General features: G+C 38.9%; 1 long non-coding RNA gene and 2 pseudogenes across 1 annotated transcript; 1 reads left to right on the top strand and 2 right to left on the bottom strand.

Moving 5' to 3' along the window:
* The first annotated feature begins 6060 nt into the window (after positions 1 to 6060).
* On the top strand, positions 6061 to 9499 carry LOC108513792 (ras-related protein Rab-28 pseudogene; annotated as a pseudogene).
* A 1499-nt stretch (positions 9500 to 10998) lies between these two features.
* Positions 10999 to 12429, bottom strand: LOC108513791 (recombining binding protein suppressor of hairless-like; annotated as a pseudogene).
* A 6147-nt stretch (positions 12430 to 18576) lies between these two features.
* LOC108513796 (uncharacterized) lies at positions 18577 to 20934 on the bottom strand. Its single transcript, XR_001881022.1, has 3 exons — positions 20817 to 20934; positions 19308 to 19486; positions 18577 to 18720 (listed from the first exon to the last, which is right to left on the bottom strand). It is a non-coding gene; the product is annotated as an uncharacterized LOC108513796 (long non-coding RNA).
* Between the last annotated feature and the right edge of the window lie 6810 nt (positions 20935 to 27744).

The following is a 27744-nucleotide window of genomic DNA, read 5'->3' as shown; positions in this document are numbered from 1 at the left end:
TTTGGAAGTAATTAAAGTGACATTAGGTAGTTAAAGTTACACACTATCAGATTAGGTTGGGCCCCCAATCTGATAGGATTGTTGGCCTTTTATGAAGCCTATAAAACAAACTGATAATAGGCAGATTTTTAAAAAGGCATACACATTTATTAATGTGCATATGGACTTGGGAGGCATATGCAAAGCATGAGGCTCAAAGCAGGGGTCAGATGGTTGAAGTTCTCTCTGTCTCTCTCTCTTTCTCTCTCCATACACACAGTTAAAGAAGGCCATGTGAGAAGACAGCTAGAAGCTGACCATCTACAAGCTACGAAGAGATCCCTCACCAGAAACCAACCCGCCAACAACATAAGTTTGGACTTCCCAGACTGCTGAACTGTGAGAAAATAGATTTCTGGGGTTTAGGCCACCTAGTCTATGGTACTTCGTTATGGCAGTTCAAGGAAACAGATACAAGCAGGAAATAACCCTGTAGAAGGCAGATGGGGTGCAGGCGAGCAATAGGGGGTGGCTGGATGCCTGGTATACAAAAGGAGTAAAGGTATACAAATCTTTCCTTTGCTAAAGGAAACCAAAAATATTTGACCCCAAAATATAGTTCTTTGATGTATCTTGAGGTGGCTATTCAGAGGGCCAGCAGACAGAAATAGTGTGGAAAAGTTGACTTTCATGGAGGAGATTTGCATCTGTGGAGAAAATCTATATAAGTGAAATAAACAGCCAGGCTTTCTCTGAGATTCCCCTCCCACAACATGGTATACAAGCTTCTGAACCCCATTAAGGTATTGGCAATCACTCTGTGATTCTCTTTGTGCACATTAATAAATTTGCATGCCATTTCTCCTGTTAATTTACCTTTTATGAGTTGATTTTTCAGCAAACCTTCAGAGGGCAAAGGGGAAGCTTTTCATTGGCCTCTACACCTGGTTTCCACTTGATTAATTGGCCTCCTGAAACTGTCCAGCTGTTCAGAATGATTTATGCATATATATGGCACAGATCACTTCACTATGTCCAGTACTAACCTAAGCAATACAGGCTCTTGCCCATTCAAGATGAGACTCTAATAAAGCATGAACATTGTCTAAGCCACCTAAACCTTTCATAGAGAAGATGGTCATTGCTTTCACATATTGGTTCACAGAAAAAAAGAATGGGACCATTACGTATAATTAACCTTACCATTAACCTTATCTGAGAAGTCTTTTTCTATATAGAGAGAGAAAAAAAGATATATATATAATATAGAAAAAGATATATATTATACACAGAGAGTATATAATATATATGTTTTTTTTTTTTTTTTGAGATGGGCAGTTCTCGCTCTGTCGCCTAGGCTGGAGTTACAGTGGCATGATCTCAGTCACTGCGAGCTCCGCCTCCGGTTCACGCCATTTCTCCTGCGCGTCAGCTTCCCGAGTAGCTGGGACTACAGGCACCCGCCACCATGCCTGGCTAATTTTGTTTTGTGTTTTCAGTAGAGATGGGGTTTCACTGTGTTAGCCAGAATGGTCTCGATATCCTGACCTCGTGATCTCCCCGCCTCGGCCTCCCAAAGTGCTGGGATTACAGGCGTGAGCCACCGTGCCTGGTCGTCTTTTTCTGTATTTTAAAGTAAGTCTCAATTTAGATAGTGAGAACTATAAACTACATTAAATTGAAATGAAAAGGCTGACCATGTGCTAATAACTTCATGTTAAGGAAATATATGTATTTGCTGAGACAGTCTACCATTTCTGGCATCATGAACAATTAAATCTTTTGAATTATTTTTCATTATATATATATACTATTTGCATTTTTTGGTTTGCTTATAATATTTTCTTTATATACAACCCCCAAAATAAAAATAATTTGGAAAGGCCTGAAGAAGAAACTACCTACCACCAAGAAACTACCACCAAGGTATCAAAGATAAACAGAACCAATATTTTGCTGAGCAGTCTTCCATATATTTACATGTCCATACACGTGGACTTAGGAATAAATAAATCGTCTTTAGTGGAATCACACTGAATCCTTGCTAGATCATGCTAGTCCATGAGTGCAGGACTTATGTATTGAGAAATAAAGAGAATCCTAAACTCCCCACTTGACTGAACAGACTTTCTCTTGGTCAAAGGGATCAGAGGTTTTTAAGGTTTCTCTAGAGCATGGCTAACCACCATTAGGCTTCCTTCCCTAAGGGCGAAGGCAGAAACCAGCCCTTTCAAAAGTCTTGCCCACTGATTTCAACCAACTGCCTGACACTTCTCCTTCCTCTTGCAGCTTTAACACAGAAACTGACCAGTATTCCTTCCCGATAAGAGACCACCCACCACGGCATGGCTCTGGCCAGTCTCCAGAGGCTGCGTCTTCGTATCCTCCACTTCATCTTTCGATGTACAAGGCCTAACTGAAATACATTTACATGCTATGTCTCCACCCCAAAGTGAACACGGGACACATGTTACATACATGTTAGCCTTTCTCATTCCTTACTCCCTGGAAACACTTCATTTCTGCTCACTTCAGAGGTTCTGTGTCCTGCCCGCGGGTTGTGGTAACCTCCTTTAGACTTACAAACTTCCTCCCAAATGTATGAGCCATGATTCTCCAAGTGGACAGTATGATATATGGACTTCCATAACCATGTGCATGGTGTGCTCACAGTATACATTTCTGGAATCACTGAGTAAAGGCTATCAACAAACTATACTTTTTTCAGATTAATATTATGTCACGGAGACTTCCCAAATCATCAAGGTGGCTGGCTAAGATAACTTAAAAACAACACCCAACTTTTGTCATTAGAACCACCTAGGGACACTAGATAATACATAACAATTCTCCTTTCCATTCTCTGTATTTCGAGTTTGGGGTGTTGATAGCCTTGCAGATATCAGAGAGAAAGCCTTTAACCTGTGTGATATAACGAATGGGACTAGATAGACTGATTTTTTTAAAGAGAGAAAGGATAGGGAACTTTGCTATTCTCTAGGTGAAAACAGAAATTTCTTCTTAGAAATAAAGCACTATACTTATTCCTTGCAGGTATTTAGAGACTAAAGATCCATAATCAGCTTTGTAAGTACTTAAAATGCTTAAAATAATACATTATTATAAAGTATGAAGTAATAATAAATTCACCTTTATGCGTATAAAAAGCCTCAATACATATGATGTAAAAGTTGACAAAATCATGATAAGTGAACAGATATTCCAGAGAGACAGTTTAAAATACCTCTGTCACTGTGGGGAGGGGACAATCAAAGTTATTTAATGGATGTAGAGTTTTTGTTTCACAAGATGAAAAAGTTGTGGAGACTGGTTGTATTCTGAATATGAATACACTTAACACTACTGAGTTGTATTTAAAAATGGTTAAAATTGTAATTTTATGTTGTATTTTGCCACAATTAAATAATACTTCCCTCAGATACTGGTTGAGCAATAAACCAAAAAAAAAAAAATCTCAAAATAAGAATATTGGAAAGCACTATTTATGAAAATTTTATGAAAAGGGTATTAACAGATCCTAATACTTAAAAATGACAAAATATATGTTTATTTCAAGTGGATATGAAACACTTATTAAAATTGCCATGTACTAGGCCACAGCAAGAATCAACAGATAATAATGATCGGGCCAGGCGCAGTGGCTCACGTCTGTAAAACCAGAACTTTGGGAGGCCGAGGTGGGCAGATCACAAGGTCAGGAGATCGAGACCACCCTGGCAAACATGGTGAAACCCTGTCTCTACTAAAAATACAAAAATTAAATGGATGTGGTGGTGCATGCCTGTAATCCCAGCTACTTGGGAGGCTGAGGCAGGAGAATTGCTTGAACCCGGGAGACGGAGGGTGCAGTTAGCTGAGATGGCACCATTGCACTCCAGCCTGGCAATAGAGTGAGACTCCGTCTCAGAACAACAACAACAACAAAAAACAGTAATAATAATAAATAATATGATAATGATATTATTAGACCACAATTTGACAACATAGATTTTATTAACCAGAAGATCACAATATACTATACATTGCGAAATGTAAAAATACATTTGAAATAAGAAAATAAAGTATGCTTAGAACAGAATGGCAATGAAAAAACTACGTATCAAAGCTTGAGGGTGCAACTAAAGCATTCCTTAGGAGGTGATTTGTATTTGTAAATATATTTATTAGTAAAGAGAAAGCCTAAAAATATCAATGGGGTAGGTAACTCCATCAGAAGGGAGACTCCTTACATAAGACTCCTTACATGACTACAGAGTTATATAAATAAGACAAACAGCTCAAAATATAGAAATAGCCAAATTATAAGGGAACCCAGTGCATGAGATCTTCTGCTTCAGGTCCATTGGGAAAGAATGGGCAACTCTAAATATGAATTGTACTGGGACATTAGTTACAGATGAGAAAAAAATATAAAATTGGACCCCTACCTGACACTTGACACACACAAAAATGTAAGTTCTAATGAATTCAAATAAAAAATAAAAAAACTTTAAAATTCAGAAAATATGAAGAAATAGTTTATACCTTCCAGTGGACAAGGATTTCATACCCAAAACAGAAAACAGTAAACTATGAAAACATTGGTTCATTTTGCAACAATAATAATAAAATTTTAGTTTATCAAAAGACTTTATGAAAAGCAGATAGAAGCCATTAGTGGAAATAAGATATTTGTAACACCTATGACAAAGGAGTAGCGTTTATGGAATATGAAGAATTTATACAAATCAGAAGAGAAAAGAATACAAAACTGGACAAAGGAAACATATAACCTGGCATTTCATAAACAAAGAAAATCACATTACTCATAAACTTAACAAAGATGCTCCACCTCCACATGTGGAAGTCAAGAACAACTGAAGTTCAGCAGAACATCCTGAAGTCAAGATTTTTGTTATGTGTGTGTGTGTGAGGGTGTGTGTGTATTTTTTTATGTTCTGACTCTGCATATTTTATTTTATATGTTATGGACATTTCCCCATGTCATTAAGTTAAGAAAAAGCATCAACAACTCATTCGGCATATATTTAGTGAGCTGTTTCCACGTGCAGTTTTCTAATTACTGGAGCTACATGAATGAATGAAGTAAAAACAAAAATCTCTGCCTTCATGAAGATTTTATTCTGGGAAAGGCAGGCAATAAACAAGAAAAATATAGTATATTAGACAGTGATGAGTGTTAAGCAAAATAAAATAGGAGGCTAAAAAGCACTGATCAGGGGAGTGAAAATTTCGAAGTTCAGTATGTGAGTAAAGTTCTAACTGAATCAATCAGCCATACATAGGAATATTGTATAATTCAATCATCCCTCCATGATTCAATATTTAGGTATTTCTATACTTTGACATTGTAATAAAACAAAGTAAAAACACTGTCACATGTCTTTGCCAGTGTCTCCAACTATTACCTTAGAAAGGTTTCTTTTCTTTTTTTTTTTTTAACAATTTTTTTTGAGACAGAGTCTCACTCCCGTCGACCCGTCTGGAATGCAGTGGCATGATCTAAAGGAAGTTCCCAATGACAATAAGACAGTTCACTCAAATGTTACCTCTAGGGGCAGAGAGTAATTCCTGCTGTAAATATCTTTTAAAATCTTAAAGTTATTGTTAAAAAGCCGGTAATGGTTAATACAGTAACAGAGATGTTGGCCGGGAGCGGTGGCTCAAGCCTGTAATCCCAGCACTTTGGGAGGCCGAGGCGGGCGGATCACAAGGTCAGGAGGTCGAGACCATCCTGGCTAACACAGTGAAACCCCGTCTCCACTAAAATACAAAACTAGCTGGGCGAGGTGGCGGCGCCTGTAGTCCCAGCTGCTCGGGAGGCTGAGGCAGGAGAATGGTGGGAACCCGGGAGGCGGAGCTTGCAGTGAGCTGAGATCCGGCCACTGCACTCCAGCCTGGGCGACAGAGCGAGACTCCGTCTCAAAAAAAAAAAAAAAAAGAAATTTCCTATCTAGAATTTCAAGCCTCCAGCTGTAAGCCTTATTCAGCAATCATTGATTTCATCACCAAAAAAGATAAAACCAGGAAATCAACTAACGGGGAGGGGAGATGGGCGAGATGGTGCCTGGTGAGTGATATTTTCCCCTGATGTCTCCAGGGCATCCAGATCCCAGGGCAGGGTCCTGCTCCCTTCCTTCTCTCCCTGCCCACAGAGATGCTCTCCTTTCCTTCTCCCTCTGCCTGGGGAGCTAGCCTGAGCACCACATTGAACTCCACCAGACCTCAAGAAAGAAATCAAGAATGGCAACTGAAATTTGTCACGCTTGAGGCAGCAGCTCCTGGAAGACCTATGAGTTTTGCTCAAGAAACTTTTGGGAACCAATAAAAATAAACTATAGTGGTGATTTTTTATTTTTTTATTTTTATTTTTTTTTTGAGCAGGAAAACATTGCCAGGAAACTTGAATGTTACTCTTCAAGTATGGTATGTAGGGGTTGTGTACAATAGGCGGCAAGACGGTGGGTACATTTATCTATGGACCACAGAGAATCCTCTTGATATATGATGTTACAAATTAGCAAAGGTTGGAGAATTTAAAAGATCAGTATGTTGCACTGAAGAAAGGGAGGGAAGAGTCAGAAACTTTGCTACTGGTTGCCTTGGTGAGCAATAAAATTGATTTGGAGCATATGGAAACAGTAAAACCTTTTCAACCACTTATGGTTTTGCCAGGAAAATGGTTTTAGTAGCCAATTTATCTCAGCCAAGACAGGAGACTGTATCTTCCTGTATTTTCAGAAAGTTGCTAATGAAATCCTTGGAATCAAATTAAACAAAGCAGAAAAATAGAAAAGTCACAGAGGGTGGTGAAAGCAGATATTAGAAACTACAACCAGGCCCCTAGAACTGTTACTCTTCCTACAAGTTCTGTGTCTGCATTTGTGAATGCATTTTTTTTTTTAATTGATAGTTCTGGCTGCATCTCACCTCTGTGTGGGCCTCAGTTGCATTTTCTTTTTTTTTTTTTTTTTTTTGTATTGATAGTTCTGGCTGCACCTCACCTCTGCGTGGGCCTGAGCATGTTTGGAAACTTGTTTTACAGGCGACCATCCCTGTAGTTCAGTTAACACTTCCCTTTAGCTCACTTCATCAAGTGTTGCCTCCCAGGCCAAAGGCATCTCCCTGGACTGGTAAGAATTCAATTTGTGGATCACACCCTTTGAGTTCAAAATGGAAAGCCCGTTCTCTGGAATTAGGCTGCTTCATCCAAAAAGAATGCTGGCTCCCTTTTTATCCTCCCCTCTTTTCTCCTTCATGTAAATACACAAAATATTGAATGACTGCATGAAAGATGAAAAGTGTCCGAGTCTTCATCATCAGCCAGGATTCTGCTACAGCAGTTTCATCTTCCCACTTGAACTCATACATGGCAAGTCATACTTCAGAATGCAAGCATTTAAACACAGAATATATTTTACCTACAGGTCTTTTGCTATTTTGAGTTAAAATATATAAACCTGTGTCTAACTGAAAATGCTTGAAATAAAGCTGTAATCAAATTTCTGTGATTTTTTTTTAAAAGAGCCTAAATTGTTTACATCGTAGCTTGTAAAAATAGTATCTGATATTGTATTTTTACTATTGTGTGATGGTCACTATGTACTGTGTAACACTCAGGTTAAACGGCTTTATGAATTTTGATAAATGTTCACCCGTAGCTCCACATGTAATTTATCTTGCAAACTGTGTAAGAATATTCCTAGAGTGAGTTATGACAGATTGTTGGATCATTGCAGATCAAACCATACCTGATGTTCAGATATTTTTTCTTCCACAAATAATTTAAATGACTTTTTAAAAGTGACATAAACTAACTGGGTACACTGTAATAATGTATCTGCCTGAAAACTGATGTTTCTGCTGCTTTTCCCTTAACCTATTCTTCATGGTTACGTGTTAGTCATATACAGTATATGCCCTTGTTCATCTATAATTCAAGTGTATTCCTTTCTCTGGGCTAACATAGTTATTATTTTCTTCTATTTGTTTTCAGAAAAAAAAAATTTATTTCCTTACAATGAACTGAGCATGTTTATTTATTTTAGTAAGTTGTCCCTGTATAATTTTATTGTGCTACCTTTTTTTTACTATCCATGTCTTCAGAAAATATTATTTATGTAAGAAAGATGCTCATAATACTGATGTATCATTATATTAATCTTATTTGTAATCCAATCACTTTCTTCTATCATTTCTTAAAAAAGACTACACTAGAATTTTGTCACAAGTAAAGTTTGGTAGATCACCATCTTCTCACTGTTACTTTGTAACTGGGGGATTCTGAAATAACAATATTATTGTAGCTTCTATTATTTTTCTGTTAATCAAAGATACATTTAATTAATTCGATTTTTTTCCTTTTCATACTCAAGTTCTGCCACTCTTCTATTTTGCACTAGAAAGTTCTTAAAGAAAGCTGTTGACTGGATATAGTAAATAATTTAAAAATCAATGTTCAATATACAAAGTTTGTCTTAATATAAAAATCACCCAATTAAAAGTTGGCTAAAGATGGGAATGGGCATTTTACAGGAATAAATAAATCACAAATTACCCATAAACTTTTTTTTTTTTTTTTTTGAGACAGAGTCTCACTCTGTCACCCAGGCTGGAGTGCAGTGGCACGAGCTCGGCTCACTGCAACCTCTGCCTCCCAGGTTCAGACAATTCTCATGCCTCAGGCTCTCGAGTAGCTGGGACTACAGGCACACACCACGACACCCGGCTAATTTTGTTTTGTTTTGCTTTTAGTAGAGACAGGGGTTCACCATGTCGGCCAGGCTGGTCTCGAACTGACCTCAAGTGATCCGCTGGCCTTGGCCTCCCACAGTGCTAGGATTACAGGCGTGAGCCACCAGACCTGGCCGACCTATAAACTCTTTTTTTATTATTATTATTCCTTGAAACTGCTCGTATTGCAGGTTTTTCAATTGAGGAGATTCTTTTTTTCTACAAAATTATTGTGTAAACTTGCTCAGTTTTCTGTCTTATTGCTAATAAACCTTACAGGCACACAGTTTGTAAAATAAACCCCTTAAGGGCTGAATGCGTACAGCATGCTGCAAGGTACAAGAAATAAGCTAAAAACGAGCATATAAACCTACATCTGGACCAACATGGTACTGAATGCTGGAGTCTGAGCAAAGAGTGATGAAAACAGTGAAGCTGGAAAAAAATGCTACTAATAATAATTTCTGAAAAGTCTATTAATGGAAACTTTTTCAAAACAGCCCAGGACACCAGAAAGACAATGTTCTGTATGGAAACACTGTAGGAAGCTACAGTTTTGCATTCATAAGGTACTGTGGCTCCTGTCTTATGGGACAGTAAAAGCTTACCACAATCTAGAGGTAGTTTTTACTCTAAGAAGGATGATTGTATTACTAGACTGTGCCATATAACATTATGCATGTGGTTCCCATACTAAATGTAGCCCAATGAGTCTGCTGCAACTTCGAAGAATCCGAACAAAAGCATAACCAAAGTTCAGGAATGAAAGCAAGGTAAGACTGGCCAGTTTAGCATGCAAGGCCAACATACAACCCTGAATGGAACCAAATCTCAACTGAAAGGAAAAGAAACATTTTCTGAGTTAGGAGACATTTGTGGAGATGCTCAGTACTGGAGAAGAGAAAACAAACAAACAAGCCAGAGAAAAAAAGATAAAAACACGTTACATTTGCATTTTGTCATTTTACAACTATCTGTTTCTAAAGTACTGTCTTCCAGCTATTTTAGTTGATCATCTAATAAAAGTATCTTATGCTTTAAGATTACAATGACGTTCTGGCCTAGACTACCCCCTCCAACAGCCCCCAAAAGTAAAGCTAATAAAACATGCTTTTGCTGAGATCTTCCTCATTCTACCATAAGGGCACCATCTCCCAACTGGTAGCAGATGCTTCTCATGATTATTTTTTGTCACTTGCCAACAAGGCAGAAAATACCCTACTGAACGAAATCACTGGGAACATTCCAAGTTCAAAATAAAATGTTTAACTTATACATAATACAAGTTATGTACAAGATCAGGAGTGGGAAAAACCTGAAAAAATCCTGGAACACACATGTGTATTTACGTGTGGGGAGAGAACACTTCAAATATCTACATGTTCTGCGCCATTAACTCAAATGTAGCTAAATGGCCACACCAAATTGCATGTGAATGTTAGAACCTCTTGGATAACCACTATAAATGCTTTTTTTTAAAAAAAAAAAAAAAAAAAAAAAAGGAAAACGCAGAAGTAACTACCAACAGTGTCTGGGAAGAGAGACTAAGTTAACATATGTCACATGTATTGCAGGCAAGGCAGAGGCAGTTTTTTAAAGCTTTTGCACAGACTTCACATAATCTTAAAAAATATATATGTAGGCCTTCACAAGATTTGACTTGCTGAAATCCAAACAATTTTGACTCACGAAAAGTCATAAGACTTCAGCTGGGGGGAAAAAAAGCTCCAGCCTTAGACCAAAAAAAACCTGGAAGAGCATGATAATTAGATTAAACAAGCATGGCCAGGCTTGGAAACTGAATGTATTTTAAAGCAAAAGCTCAAAGGTGAGTCGGGAAGAGAACAACCTATTTGGTAACAAGGTGTACTATAATACCATGATATAAAAAAGGGTCTGGTAAAAATATACCTTTTACTAAAGCTTATGCAGTATACAAGTTCACTGGTCCATAAAAACTATGTTAGATTTGTGTTTTCTAGTTTGTTCAACTTGTATTCCAGCCACATTATTTACTTCTTGCCCACTTAAACAAAACCAAACAAAAACCAACCAACCAACAAAACTGCTGACAAAATATTAATTTCCAATAGTTTGTACATTCTGATTTTTTGTTTGTTTTACTGTGGCGTCTGCATTTCAAATCAGCACTTGCAGTTAGATAGTGGGGTTTTAGAATAGTATCGCCTGGTATGAAAAGTTTTCCCAATAAACCACAAAAGCCTGTTCATTTTTTTCTCCTTTTTTGTCAACTTTTCGCTGCACTCAAGTCCTAGCAAAAAGATGGTAGAATACCACTGTTGCCGTAGATGATGTGACACTGGTTGAATTTGTGCTGGCGTTTGTGTAGCTTCCCTCGCTGTTTGTGTTTGATTCACTGGGGAACCTGGCTTTAACTGGCTCAAAGGATTGCTCCTACCGCACTGCAATGTGGCCGCGACCCTGCTTCTGGTGTGCAGGTAAAGGTAAGCCTGGTGGAATATATGATTCCATCATTTCGGACCAAAGTTACTGAAACCTGGACTGGTTGCCAGACCTATCTCCAACCTTCTTGGAATGCAGAAACATCTGGGACGACAGCGAGCATACTCTCTCCACACCTGTACATAGTTTCAGCTTCGACATCCCAAACCACATCGTAAATTTGGAGTGAAATTCTGTCCTGTAAGTTCAAGCATTGCTACATCCCCACCACCGTTCAACTGAAAGCTCTCTACGGCAGGCGCAGGCATGACCAGGGCAAGGACAGGGCCCATTCTCTCGTAAAATGTGTACTCTGCCTTACGTGTGCTAATGATTGTCCAGGAAGCACCATCATTTATGATCTCTTTATTTTGTTCTTTTGGGCATGGAGTGGCCTGCAATTGAATTACTCTTTTTTGAGAAAGGCACAAGTACATTCTTTCTGTATCCTTAAGGTGAAATGCACATTTATGGAGTTGTTACACAGGATCATCTGCATCCAACAATGTGGTCTGTTTATCAACTTTCCTAATTATCAACCTTGTGAATGCCATGCCAGTAACTGAGCACACAAGTTTGAGTGTTTGTCCATAATGAATGTAGCCATCTCAGACTGTGAATTCTTCTCCTTCTGATTCATCATCATCCAAGAGATTAATGTAAAATGCTCCCCATTGCTGTGAACTGGCATGAAAATTACCTCCTTCTACATGCAAGTATCTGGTACTAACTGTCTGGGATTGTAGTTGATTACACAGAGCCACCTTTGTTCCTGAGGCAATGCATAAGTCAGCGTTTTTCAATGACGGCTTCTTTTTGGAAGGTTTGGAGATGACTTTTATCCACTTGCTGAGGAACACACCAATGTCATCACTGTTGCCACAGAACATCTTTACAGACAACATGAAGGGCTTCTGCTTGTCTGAATCAGATATGTACAATGTTTTGGCTGTGCAACAGTTCTTTCCTTCCAAGTTTAGCTGCTGCATTTCTTGGTCACTATTTCCTATCCCAATAAATGCACACAGTGAAGACTCTTGTTCAGAACAACCATCGTGTTTCATATGTTCTTCTATTTTCTTCCATCCACTGCCCATAAGATATACACAAGGGGAAGGGCAAAAAAAACCTTTGTTCATTTCCATATGACTTCTGAGCGACTTTTGCATGAAGGATAAGTACTATTTGATCCCCTCACTCTTTTAAATAATTTCACATAGCTTCCCTAGTAAGTCATTTAGGTGGAGGCTGCTCACCGAATTTCCTTTTAATCCATGCCATGGTACCTCAAGAACACGTTAAGGTAAGTCACAGCTTGGAACACTTCGATGCATCTCAAAACACCTCAGGCAGTGTATCTGTATCATACTCCTTTCGTTTTGAGATCATAATTGTTCCAAAGAACTCGAATGCTTCCATTTGAATGATAGTCTCATAATTTCAATGACGTTCTGCAGGCTGTACAGGAAGCGTGGCAGCATCTGCTTCTGGGGAGTCTTCAGGGAGCTTTTACTCATGGCAGACAGCAAAGCAGGAGCAAGCAACTTACGTCCCCATAAACTCTTAAATGATTAGTAATCACAGACCATGATAAAATACTAATTTTTATGTACTGGAACAACTGAAATTAAGAAGCCTGATAAGAGAAAGAAAATGCGACGTTACATGCCTCCGAATATGATTCAATAGGAAGTACACTGCACCACCTTTGAAGTATTCTTGCCAAAAAATAAAATAAAATAAAACTGAAAGAGCTTAAATCTAATCAACCTCTTCTTCTATCAGTTTAACTGAAATACACGTTGAAGTATACCATAAGGGTGCACTAAGCCAAACACAAAATGTGGGTAATTCTACAGGCAAATGACCTAGTTTTTTCTGCAAATACATGGAGTCGAGTGGGAAGAAGATATTGTGATAGATTTAAACTGTAAGAGTTAAAGAAAGAGGAAGGAAACATGAAAACTGGCTTAACAGTCAAAGACGGGTTTATTTTGGAGAATAAACCTGAGAGGGACTTCTGGATGATTTCAGTCAGGAACACTCTCTCTTATAGAGCAAGAGTATTTATTGGTGAAAGAGCTTATCACAGGCTTGGAATGTTTCTGTGTGGGGGAGAAGTTTATGGCAGGGTTGGAATATCTGTGGTCAGAGGGGAGGTTATCTTGGGGCTGACATCTCTCTAGCTGGAGGGGAGGTTGTCTGGGGACCGGTGTGTCTCTGGTCAGGGCGGTGTTTATCCTATGGTTGGAACGTTTCTGGTCAGAGATGTCATTTGTGGTTTATGGTCATGCTGACCTTAGCCATTAGGCTGATGCCCTTTGGATTTAGGTGGTTTTTGATCACGGGGAACTTTAGAATGGTGGTGTTTGTCCATGATGGCGATGCTCCTGCTCTGTCAAAAACCTTTATCAACAGAATGCAGTGTGTGTAGACTTGTTTGGATTTTGATTGAAAACCAGATCTGTGAGAAAATCATGAAAATTTGAACACCAAACATCAGACGATATTAAGGAATTACTGTTAATTTATTTAGTTGTGTTAATGGTACTACTATTATGCATTTTAAAAGTCCTTTCCCTTAAAGATACATAGCTATGTATTTTAAAATGATATAATATGATGTCTGGGTTTGTTCTAAAATTCTGCATGAGTGTGTGTTTGTGGGAGAGATATATATGAAATTTTAAGACTACTCCATATATTTATAATTACTGAAGTAGAGTGTAAGGAATACATTGGGTTTTACTACTTTTGTCTCAACTTCTGTGTATGTTTGAAAATTTTCATAGTAAGTGTAAATAAAATCTAATAAAATCATAGTTTTAAAATTAGGATAAATCATAAATAACAAATAAGATCTAATAAAATATTGTATAGTGTCATAGTGTAAAAGTGTTTTATGAAGACACATATTGATAATTATATTTTGAAACTCCATAAACTGAAAAGCTCAACAATGATACTGTAACTTCCTGATGGGTTCTTCCTGTCTGCTGCACACAAAAAAATGAATTCACAGAGACCAGGGCATTGCAGTAAAGGAAGAGTTTAATTGATGCAAAGCCAGCCACACCACGCAGGAGACGGAGTTATTAAATCAAATTCATCGAAAGCTTGTAGGTTAGGGTTCTTTCAAAGGTAATTTGGGGGAAGGGATGGGGGTGGCTAGGCAATGGATGATTTCTGCTGATTGTTTGGGGGGCGCAATCACAGCATGGGAAAGGATCCTGCTGTGTGCTGAATCGCTTCTGCTTCTGCATGGGGCCACATTAGCAGTTGGTGGGTTCAGAAGGTGCCAGAATTGGTGCCAAACATGCAAAATATCTGAAAGCCTCTCTCAAAAGGCCAATCTTGGGTTCTACAGTAGTGATGTTATCTGCAGGAGTAATTGGAAAAGATGCATATCTCGTGGCCTCTGGAATAATGGCTGGCAGTCTTTTATGTCTATACCTTTGCTGAATTCAGGCTCCTCTTCTCCTAGCCTGGTGGTCTCTCATTAGTTTCATAAAGGTGGTTGAGTTTTGGAGGACTATTATCATTTAAACTGTAAACTACATGTCTCCCAAAGCTAGCCCATCCTAAGCCCAGTAATAATTAAGGCAACATGAAGGTAAAATGTAAGAGGGAGGTTGGCTAGATTAGATCTTCCCCACTGCCATAATTTTCTCACTGTTATAATTATTGCAAACGCAGTTTCAATATGAGTTGTTTTTCAGTTCAACCTCTGACTTTCTAATTAAAAACCATTAGTTAAATACATGTGCATCTTCTTCCTATTCTACCAACATCCTATTGAAATGACCATGTGATGGACAAAAGAAAAGATATGTGTCCACGCTGAGAACAGGATGCAAAATCTTCAGCTGACCAGAGGGCAGGAGGAGATGGGAACACACTGGGATGTGTAGCCTGAACGATGCAAAGAACAGAGTTGAGGATGAGATGGAAACCCCTCACAAAAGAAAGACTACAAACTTGGAATCACAGGCATGCATCACAAGCAACTGCAGTGCTGCTAAAGGACTGTTTATGCATCAGCTGGGCCAGTCAGCATCCCTTCCTCCCATCCTGTAACTCCTGGCAGTTGCTGGCAGCAGTTATTTAAAAGAGACCAGCCAAGCTGGTTCCTGAGTGAGTCCAACCACAGTCAGCCCAGGGCCAGCCTCGTGGCTCCCAGTCTATGGGACTGAGGGTCACTTTCATTAATGATATTTCCCAGGAAACAATAATTGCTTTTAGTAAACTACAGGAGCATAAGTAGAAACGATATTGTAGTAAATGTCTCATATCATTACTTCTGCCAGAAATTCCTCTGCCTTTGCATTTTTAAAAGATACTTGTTGCATCCTTTACTGAACTATATTTTTATAATCTCAATTCCTTCAAAAACCTAACTCTATCTATTTATTTATTTATTTATTTTATTTGAGACAGAGTCTTGCTCTGTCACCCAGGCTGCAGTGCAATGGTGCCATCTCTGCTCACTGCAACCTCCGCCTCCCAGGTTCAAACGATTCTCCTGCCTCAGCCTCTCCAGTAGCTGGGATTACAAGCGCCCGTCACCACACCCGGCTAATTTTGGTATTTTTAGTAGAGACGGGGTTTCACTATGTTGGCCAGGCTGTCTCGAACTCCTGACCTCAAGTGATCCACCAGCCTGGGCCTCCCACAGTGCTGGGATTACAGGTGTGAGCCACCTCGCCCAACCCAAAAACCTAACTTTAATTATCTCCCTAGCCACTCTACTGATCATTTTATTTAGTGCTCTTTTACACCATAACATATACATATAAGGAAAACTGGCCTCTTTTACATATTTCATTTTTATCCTGTTTTCCTCTAAAAAGTATTAAGGCAACTTCCAAAATATATTCTACATAATGAGATTAATAAGCAAGCAAAGTAACGAAATCAGTAAGAAAATCTAGCTTGGATTGGTATGGGTTAAAAAGTACACAAAATATAACATGATATTTGGTCTAATATAGGTTCCCTTGCCCCCCTTCTCCCGGCACCCCACAAGGAGACAGGGATGCCCGGGTCCGCAGCCATGGCTGGGCAGCTGCCCTTGCGCCCGGGAGTGCAGGGCTCCCTGCCCACCAGCTCAGGAGCTGGCAGGGCTCCTGCCTGTTCCCCACTCCCGCCGGCTCCAGAAGCGCGGCCCTGCGCTGCCTCCCCTGCTGCAGCCAGCATCTTGGCAGCGGCGTCTCCAGATGGGCCGCTGCTGCCATCAGCACCACCCAGGCCGGTAATGTGGCTCAGGCAGTTGTGCGATCCCACCCAGGAACAGAAGGCAGCAAGAAAACCTCTCTTTGATCCCCCTGTGATTCCATCTCCAACCTGACCAATAACCACTCCCCACTTCCTGAGCCCCTGCCATATTATCCTTAAAAACTCTGATCCCCAAATGCTCGCGGAGACTGATTTGAGCAATAATAAAACTCCGGTCTCCCTCCCAGCTGGCTCTGCAAGAATTATTCTTTCTCTATTGCAATTCCTCTGTCTTGATAAATCAGCTCTGTCTAGGCAGTGGGCAAGGGGAACTTGTTGGGCGATTATATATATGTATATATGCACTCACACACACAAATGTATGTAATATTTGCAACTGGAAGTAGAACAGGACCTCCTAACCCAGAGACCAGCTCCTGCAGCGTCAGGAGTCAGCAGCTCCCTGCCAGGTGGAGCTTCAGTTGTGGTCATACCATTGACAGCTCTCGCAGCTGCACACCAGTCCCCACCTCTGATTCAGCCATTCCACAGATATTTATTCAGATGTTCCAGGAACTATTCTAAGGGCATCAAGTGCTGTTCTTGTCACAAGCAAAGAAAGTCCCAAAGGGAAGGTTTTCTCTTCTGGTGGTGCCTGCCCCACCTCCAAGCCTGGTACCTTTCAAAATTTAGGATATTTCCGACAGGCGTTGCTGTTTCAGCTTTGTCCTGGCATAATTTTATCTCCCAAGAGCCTTCATGTTCTTCCTTCATTGATCCTACATGTGCTGTAGCTAACAGGAGTTCCTCAGAGCTCGCAGCCTTTGGATAGTGTGGTTTCACAGCTGTCAACACTGACATGTTTATCTCTACTTTGAGCTTGGTGTAGTTTTCATTAGGATTTTGTGAAATGCACAGGATGATGTAGGCTAGAATGATAGGTTTGATTAGCTATGTTCCTTGATGATGTCACCGTAAGTTATATTTAAATAACCTATTCATATTTATGCTTCTATGATAAGAGATTTTAGTACTTTTGAATCAAACCATTTAAAGAGTATTTTTTTGAATGAAACATTTACTTAAAATGATTACATAACACTCCCCTTGCATGCCACCTTTTAGGCAAAATTAACAACATATTCCTAAAACCCAGCTTACTAAATTGCTTCTCTTGATGGCTTTTTTTTTTTAAACCCAGGAAGAATTTCTAATTGGAAGTTTTAATTGTAGTGAGCTATGTACTAGCCAAGGAAGGTAATAAATTGAAAATATGCTGTTTAATTTTGTTGTTGTTTGTTTGGCTGGAGAACACTATAGTTTTATTTCTATTCATAAACCAGTGCTTCCCAACCAGCGCTGTTTTTGCCTCCAGGGAACAAAATGTCTGGAGACATCTTGAGTTGTCAAAACTGGGGGTTGCTACTGGCACTTAGTGAGTACAGGCTATGGATGCTGCTAAACATGCCATCACGCACAGAACAGCCTATACCCTCTCTTCTCCTCTGCAAAAAGAATTAAAAATTATCTCACTCAAAAGGCAAATACTGTTAAGATTAAGAAACTCTGCCATCAACCAGTGGAAGTAAAAATTGTAAGGATTTATTATTTCAAATCTATGCAGCTTTACCTCATGGGTTTTACTTTTTCTAATTCTCTTTAGGGAAGTTTCTCTCCCCTCTCATTTTCCAAACCAAGTTGTGATTTTGGCATGAACGACTCCACCCCACAGTCCAGCTTCTGTGCTTTAAAATGTGGATATGGGCTCCAGGCTTGTAGGGGCAAACTTTGAGGCCTATCATATGTCCTGTTACCCCAGACCACCCCATCACATGACCTGTGCATACACCTCACATCATTCTGAAATGCCCTTCACATATGCCCTCTTCCAGAATATAAAACATCTTTCTTGTGTAAATACTTCCAAGGAAAGGCTGGCCGAACTCTGACTACTTAAACCCCTTGAAGTTTTGTTCTATGAAAAACATAAGAGGCGGTTCAGCTGGCAGCATCCTCAGTACCACTCTTGACATTTTCTAGCCTCACCTGCTTTTCCTTCTGATTTTCTCCATCTGTTTCAGAGAACACACTTTGGGTTATCTAGGGCCTGTGCCAAAGAAGGCATTGTGGATAAGTGTGGCTCAGCCTTCCTCAACAAAAAATTACCTTTCAATTCAGGGCAGAAGCTTATGATATTAAAACTCATGTGGTTCCTCGAGAATCTCCTCAATACACTTTCCTCGTGAGCCAGAGGTGAGGGTAACCAGCAAAGCAATCAGGTCTTGGCGCCAACAAAATCCCATTTCATCCCTGAGATACAAAGCCCATCAGGACATGACATCTGTCTGTATTACTTACTACTATATAATCCCCAGTACCTAGAACAAAGCGGTTAAGCAATATTCAACAGTCAGTCAGAAATATATTTATCATATGCCTGCTAAAAATACCCTCCATTTGCTAGCTCTGTAATCAGTTAATACGTGCACATTTAAACTACATCACAGCATTGGATTTGTTCTGTCTGTATGGACACAACTGTGCTGCTGACAATTTAGTCAAGTGTTTCATCTCTATGTAGACAACTGTCATGTAAGAATTAGTGAGAATTTCCTAACATCACAGTGGCAACTGGCAGCTATTGCTCTGAAAATCTCTAGCTCTGAAAAATTTTAGGCCAACATGTTTACAGTAATGTTTTAGTTTAAAGAACTTGGAAATGGGGTTTCCTGGAATGTATTGGAATAAACCAGGTATTTTATTCTCTGTTTTGGGAGACATCTGCTTTCCTGAAGTTCCCCAGGCTACCACCATCCAAAAGCAGAAAAGCCATTTAGGGAACCAAGAGTTTTAGTCAAGCTATCTAACCATCATCAGAAATAAAGAAAACAAATCACCTCTATAACCTTCTGGGTTAATTTTTTTAAGGTGGTTTGTCTTCATTCAGTAGAAAAGAATAATATTACTTCAGCTCATTGGCAGATCAATAAAAGCTCTAAAGCTGAATTTTCACCAAAATCTCAGTTGAGATAAGTAATATTTAAGGATTATTTGGAAGAATAGAATCCATTGATTTCTGTAATAACCAGAGATTTAATACTGGATTAATCCAGACCATCATATAACTCCATACATAAACCATATTGTCTTGATTGCCAAAGAAATTGCTTTTAAGAAATTGTCATATATTTATTGCACAAAACATGTTTATTGTAGGGTTACTGTTGAAGACAATGTCCCCTTTATCACTTGGTAACTCAATTAAAGGCCCGAATAAACACTGCTCTCAGACTTGATTTTGACAACAAAACCTCTCACATAAAATACTCAAAGTATGAATGTTAGAATTCTCTTTTATTTCCAGGAAGCTGAGATACAAATATAGAACCAAATTGCAGTGATATAGATCTTTATCGTATCTTGCACGGTCCTCTGAAATAGGAAGAAAACATTACATTTTAACTTCAGACTTTAGGGTAAAAAATCACTTTTATACAAATCAAAACCAAACAAGAGAAGAACCCCATACAAATTATAAAGATAAAGGTTGACAAAATTGACCACAATAAAATTAAATTTCTGTGCAACAAGACACTAGGAATAAAAGTTTGTAAGAAAAGCTAGTGGGAACAAAAAGGTATTTACAACATTATCGAAGATATAGATTGATACCCAAATTAAAAGCTCCTAATAAAGAGGAAAGAAAAAGTAAACAAATGTACAAACACATTAAGAAGAGAAACCACGGCTGGGCGCGGAGGCTCACATCTGTAATCCCAGCACTCTGGGAGACCGAAGTGGACAGATCACGAGGTCAGGAGTTTGAGACCAGCCTGCCCAACATGGTGAAACTCCGTCTCTACTAAAAATACAAAAATTAGCCAGACGTGGTGGGGGGCGCCTGTAGCCCCAGTTACTCAGGAGGCTGAGGCAGGAGAATCACTTGAACCCAGGAGGCAGAGGTTGCAGTGAGCCGAGATCATGCCACGGCACTCCAGCCTGGGCAACAGAGCGAGACTCCGTCTCAAAAAAAAAAAAAAAAAAAAAAAAAAAGAATAGAGAGAGAGAAAAAACATTAATGGCTAATAAATATATCTGAAGAATCTCAGACTCATTAGTAATCAAAAAAGTATACATTATAGCAATGATGAGAGTGCAGTTCTCTTTATCTGAACTTGTATACATAAAAAAGTCAGACAAAATCAAGCATTACTGAAGTGACGATAAAGGAGTTCTCTGGTGATGCTAGTGGGAAGACACAGTGGCTGTGCGAGGTGATTCTACGTGACTTACAGGTGAATACTCATGTGCACCCTCTACCTCAACAACATGACAGCTCTTCCCCTGCCATCTTCCATGGTCCAAGTAAACATGCATGAGTGTGTCCTAGGCAGCTGCACCCTCACCTTTGTGCATCACAGCAGGGTCCACCTGCTCTGAATCCTTATGACAGGACACTATTCTCTGTGTCCTGGTACGTTCCTGACACTATACAATGGCTCCAATCAGCCCTACTGCTGCCCGGAACAAAGGGAAACTTTGGTTATATAGTGTGTATTTGCATAAAGACCGTTTTCAAAGATCAAGAAGAATATAAAAGAAAGAAATTTGTGCCTGTATATAGACTCCCTAAAGCTGTCTCTGGCCTCCAGTTTAAAAACATCTGGAATCTAGCCAGGCCTTTCTCTTTCCTTGAAGCACATTTATCTGCCTAGAATTGGGTGTAAATAATTTTGTTATATTTCCCACCGCACGATTCTGAAGAGCTGGACCAAATGTACCCAAACTCTGGTACACATTTGTCAATGCTGCCTCTTACAGGACAAAAAAGCTGAGTATTTTCTTTCAGACCCTCATACACTTCCCGTATTGAAAATGTGGGATATTCTGTATTTCCACAAGCAGTTCTTTCTCTCTCCTCTTGTTTCTCTCTTACTGTTCTTGAAACCCTTACTCTCTCACTCTGTGATTTGTCTGCATATAATAAAGATATGTGTACAAGAAATATTCTTTCCTCTGAATTCTACTAAGAGAAAAATGCAGTAAGTTCAATGATAAAGGGCAGTTGGTAATTGACCTTAGGTGTAGGGAGAAAGACACTGGTAGGGATGAGGCGAACAAGAAAGTCTGTTTTCCATGTAAAGGGTGGAACAATTTCTCAGTAATTGCTGAGATGAAGGATAAGCCCTACAAGTTTGGGCAGGAAAGAGGACTCCTACTACTTTGAGAGAATGCAGAAATCCCTCCATTTTGTTGTTTTCTCTGAGTCCTTGTGATCTGGCCCCCAAGAATTCCTGTGGTGGCAGCAGTAGGTGCCCAGGAGAAACAAGACTCTGAGGCCAGGGCATCTTCCTCTCCAGTTGGTGCAGTTGTGATCCCAAGAGGGTGATGCAAACTCTTTTAAGTCTTCTCTCATTTTGCCACCTGTCACCTGGCTCCAAACATGGATGAAGCCACGAAAAACTGTAGCAGAGCACAGTAATCAAAGATCCAGCATTCTGGCCAGAAAACAGAAAAGAGGAACTTCAGGGAACTAGAAAATAACGGAGACATTGTGGAGAGGAAGTAACAACATAAAGTTTTTAATGAACTGAGTGCATCTCCAAGCTGCATATGTGTGGATCTGCTCCTAATTAGTTAAACCAAAGATTTTGAGAACGAAGCTAGCAGATTATCATCCAAGTTCCACACTGACCACCAGGACATATCTAAAGAAAACTGGAAAGGCTTTGAAAACTCAACTGATTGTTGGATCCACAGTTCACAAAACAGAGATTGGAACTTACAGCTTGAATATAGCAAGGTCAATTGCTTCTAAAGCAAAAATAGCATCAATCTGCCTAATATTTTAATAAGACCCAGAGCCTGAAAACTTAATGTCCATGGCACAATCCAAAATTACAAAAAAACAGATAAACTGCACTCCACGTGAGAAAAGACAATCAGTACTAAGTAGCTACCAATACTGAGAAGAAACAGAAATTTGAATTACATCACAAGGATTTTAAAGCAGCCTTTATAAAAATGTTCCAACAAGTGGTCACAAACACTTCTTTTTTTCTTGAGATGGAGTCTCATTCTGTCGCCCAGGCTACAGTGCAGTGGCACGATCTAGACTCACTGCAACCTTGGCCTCCCGGGTTCAAGCGATTCTCCGGCCTCAGCCTCCCAAGTAGCTGGAACTACAGGTGTGCGCCACCACGTCCAGCTAATTTTTGTATTTTTAGTAGAGACAAGGTTTCACCATGTTGGCCAAGATGGTCTTGATCTCTTGACCTCATGATCTGCCTGCCTCGGCCTCCCAAAGTGCTGGGATTACAGGCGTGAGCCACCGCGCCCGGCCGCAACACTTGTATACCAATGGAAAACTAGAAGTATCAGAAAATAAAAGAAGATGTAAAAGAAACAACATGAACATATTAGGACCAAAAAATACAATAACTGACATACAAAATTCTAGGTAAGCTTTTTATTACAATAAAATTAAAGAGGTAAGAATCTGTTATTGTGAATATAAATCAACAGAAATTATCTAATCTTAACAACAACTCTCTATTGAGAGAGAATATGAAGATGATGAGAATATGAAGAAAGATGAAAAAGTCTTGATTAGAGTCTTAGAGACCTGAGGAACAATAACTAAAGTTCCAACATACATGTCATCTGAGTCTCAGAAGAGGAGGCGGAAAAGGAGCACAGTGCTGAAAAAATTTTGAAAACCTAGCAGGAAAAATTACCCAAATTGGGCAAAAGGCAAACATTAATTGAAGTAAAAGGAGGAATCAACAAATGTACAATTATGATTGGATAATTCAACACTCCTCTCTTGCTAATAATTAGTGAACATTTGAAATTAATTGATGGTAAGTTTGATTAATTCTGAGATTTTTTAGCAGTATTGTTTATCACACAGAATTACAGATCATTTCTATATAGCAGACAAAAATGCATTTTGATCCATATGTAATAGTGCCTCACACAAAATGTTGAGTTAATGCCAGTCAGAATGTCTCTCTTCTTCCAGTACACGGAATACAAAATAATGGCAAGACCTAAGGTCATGTATGCAGTGATGCACTGAATACCTTAAATAACAGGACATGAGATGACAAGAACAATGCAATCACTACGAATGAGAAAATTATGTAAAAGCTCAAGTTCATGTGCTGAGGAGGCTTCTGAGAAGTCTTGAAGGATAAATGGTCAATGGTCAATTCAGCTATTACTGGGTTAGATAGACTATTAATTGTCTTACTGCCTTAACTCTCACCAAAAAAAGACTGCTCTGCTAGCTTTTTTACTGTGGGACACTGATTAACAACACCCTAGCTAGAAAATTCTTCCTAATGTCTGTCCTGAATCTCTCCGGATCTAACAAGCAAGGGTATACAAAAACTTATCAACTCTATCATCAATTACAAAATAAAAATTAAGTCGTCATAATCATAGCATATGATTTAAGGATTTACTAAAATACAATGGTAGTCAAGCCATGAGAGGATGGAGGAAACTCAGTTTCACCATCTGGTTTCTCCTCTTTGTTCCCTTTAGGTTAGTCTGAGCCAAAAGACCCAACACTAATCACAATGCTTTGTCCATTTCAGTAGGCAAAATTCCTTACCACAACAAATAAAATAATTCCTAAGCATTTATTTCATAAATTAGATATTTTGGCCTCACAAAAATAAGAGATAGAGTCTACTCCAAACACTGTTTTGTGTATCATTTTCATAAATTTCAAATTAGAATATATATCAATGTCTTCCATTTGTTAGGTATAGTGTTAGTAACATTTATAAAATCATTTTCTTTCTCCTGTACTTATTTGACATAAAATGTATCATTCTCTGAGAATATAAGATGAAGTCATTCCACAGAAGAATTACTTATATTCAGAGTTATTTCTGTGTAATAGTACTCCATAAATTCCCTTGAGGGCCTCATTCCATTCAACAAGAAGAATGTCTCGATGGTAGGCAAAATTGTATATAAGTTCACAGTATGAAATTTGAATCAAGCTCTGCCATTGAATTATTATGTGAACCCGGAACAACGTAACCTCTCCCTGCCTTAGTTTCTCTATTTATATAATGGTAATTATAATAAAAGTATATTTCAAGGGCTTTTGCAAGCACTATATGAACCAACAGATCTAACACATTTAGAACAGTAACTTGATATTTTAGGCACCATGTAAGTTACTGTTATAATCTGCAATTATATCTACCCAAAAGCTAGAATCCCTCTTCTTGGCCCCCACATTCCCATAACATGTCTATAAATATCTTGTAAATATATGTGTTCATTTTATGCATGCCTTTACTTGTAATCTGAATGCCTTTACATGTGCCAGCCATTGTCTAGGTGTTGGAGAAGCTAAGATTGACTTGACGGAGAGATATTTACCTCAAAGAGATAGCTGTAATGGATATAATTTGCAGATAGGAAGAACCTTGTGTCAAAGAGAGTAATCAGAAAACTTCATTTTGAATATAAAAAGAAAAAACTTTTCTGAGTTCACGTAAGAATTATTGATATCATCAACAATAAAGAGCATATGCTAATATTTATATTTCCTAACTATTCTACATACATATATTTATATAGATTTCAGCTAACAACTGGGGCTTGGTTCTACTATGACATGTTGCTAAAAGCATTGGTTATATAAGTTCATGTTATATGCAGTGTTTGCATGAGATAAAACTTTAAGACAAAAAAATCTGCTCCAAAAAGTGCCTTGGTCTTCGTAGCTTATTCAAGACATTTATTTTATATTCTGCAGACTGTGGAACATCTGTTTATTAATGCAGCTTTATGATATGTTGTAAATTGCCCTAACATAAAATATGAAATTGCACACTCGAGCCCAGATTTTCTTTTCATCCCCTTGTGTTCAGCTTGGCAAAAGGCTGATACTGCCAAAAAAGAGAAAGAAAACTTTGTTCAAAATTGAAGTTAATACTTTCTTGGAGAAATTACTACTAACTAAAGGCAAATACTCGATGAGACTATTTTAGTGTCTCTATTGTCCTCATTATGTAGGATATAATTTCTTACTTTAACATATTATGATTTTATTTCAAAGCCATTTTGACTGAATGACTTTCAAGGTTATTTTGCAAATCATAATTTAAATACTTAAGGAAGCCAGTCAAAAATGTGAAATTAATTGATGGTAAGTTTGATTAATTCTGAGACTTTTTAGCTGTATTATTTATCACACAGAAGAGAAGATTATTTCTATTTAGCAGACAAAAATGCATTCTGAGCCATATGTAATTGTCCATCATACAAAATGTTGATTTAATGCCAGTCAGAATGTCTCTCTTCAAGTACAGGTATAACAAAATAAGGGTAAGAGCAAAGATCATGTGTGCAGTGATGTACTAAATACCTTGAATAATAACAGATGAGGCCGGATGCAGTGGCTCACGCCTGTATTCCCAGCACTTTTGAGAGGCCGAGGCAGGCAGATCACGAAGTCAGGAGATCGAGATCATCCTGGCCAATATGGTGAAACCCGTCTCTACTAAAAATACAAAAATTAGCTGGGCGTGGTAGCACGCACTTGTAATCCCAGCTACTTGGGAGGCTGAGGCAGGAGAATCGCTTGAACCTGGGAGGCGGAGGTTGTAGTGAGCCGAGATTGTGCCACTGCACTCCAGCCTGGGTGACACAGTGAGATTCCGTCTAAAATAGTATTACTAATAATAACACATGAGATTGCAGGCACAATGCAGTCTATGAATGAGAAAAGTATGTAAGAGCTGAAGTCCATGTGCTGAGGCAGTCTCTGAGAAGCCTTGAAGGATATCTGCTCAATTCAGCTATTACTGGGTTAGACTATTCATTGTCTTACTGCCTTAACTCTCATCAAAAAAAAAAAAGGTTGCTCTGCAGGCTTTTTTACTATGGGAAAGTGATTAACAACACCTGAGCTAGAAAATTCTTCCTAATGTCTGTCCTGAATCTCTCCTGATCTAACATGTGTATTCCTAGTTCCCTCAATGGAAACAAAGAATTGCTTAAAAGGGAAATTACTCTATGGTTTTTGTTTCCGCAACAAAACAGGAGATAATGTGCCCTATTTTGTAAAACAAATTATTTGATCGAAAACTCTTCTTGAAACCTCTACTCTGAGCTATGTTGTTTAGTGACCTCAAGCACCAATATGTAGACATTTCCCCCATTCCCTACCAATAATAATAGCATTAATTCAAATGTCATTTTGTCTTTAAAAGCAAATATATGCTGAAATTAAACCCACTTCTTTGTAGATCTTCTGACTATAAAATTCTGGCTAAGTTGATTCATTTATTCTCTGCCTCTTTCCTTCCCTGCCTCCCTTAGTTCCAGCTGTATTGCCAAGCCCTGCAAAGGTGCTTTCCCAGCCTTCTGAGTTCTCCCGAGTTGCAGCAAGGATGGGCCAGACTCAGGGCAGGTACTGCCGAATGACAGTGAGCCCGGCTTTCTGGGGTCTCCCTGTTTAATTAGGTGAGGCTGACTTTAAGTCACATTATCACATCAGGAAACTGAGGCCCTCAGTCTGATGGAAAATAGGAGTCCACAGGATGGTTATGTAAAGAGGCAGGACTGAAGGGTGAGGGAAGGCTGCCCTGAGATTTAACTGTTGAGCCTTGCAAGACAGAACAAGGACAGGATCAGCATAAAGAGGTGGGTGGAGGGGGGCGGGTAGAGAATTCTAAACCAAGGTCAATAGAGTAGTTTTTGTGGAGAGAGGAAGCAGGGAGTGAATGAACAACTGCAAGAGGGCCCACAAGACTGGCATGCTAAGCAAGGGAGAGGAACAGTGTCTGCCCCCGCACTGCAGAGCACAGTGAACCACATTCCACTGGCCAAGAGTCACCCGTGTAGGTGTCTCTAAGCTAGGAGATGTGTACTAATTCCTAACAGGCAGGAGTTTAGGTCGGCCTTCGCCATTAGAGAGGATGAAAGAAAAAATTTGTCTTCTTTATGGAGCTAGCTAGCATAAGAGGAAGCTAGAGTTTTACCAAATGTGAAAATTTAAATTGATGTATATTCTAAATCCTGAATACCCAGCGACAAACTGATGTTCCAATATCTGTTTATACAAGGTGTGTGTTATCATTACACTGGCAAATTGGATGATATGCTTGCTTTATTTCAAATCACTAAGTTTTGTATTATGGTGATATACTCATACTGCTTTCTTATCAACTCAGAAAATCCATTATACAAAATCCATTTTTTATGGCCATCTAAATCCTTTATTCAATACCATCAGCCTGGGACATGTGAATGTATTTCTGCTAGACATACCACCCAGACTTGAAATGCATAGGACACTAA

The sequence above is a fragment of the Rhinopithecus bieti genome, unplaced genomic scaffold (genome assembly GCF_001698545.2).
Source record: "Rhinopithecus bieti isolate Rb0 unplaced genomic scaffold, ASM169854v2 scaffold_33401, whole genome shotgun sequence".
NCBI lineage: Eukaryota > Metazoa > Chordata > Mammalia > Primates > Cercopithecidae > Rhinopithecus > Rhinopithecus bieti.
Note: the sequence above shows the minus strand (reverse complement) of the source record. Positions and strands in the feature narration are given on the sequence as shown.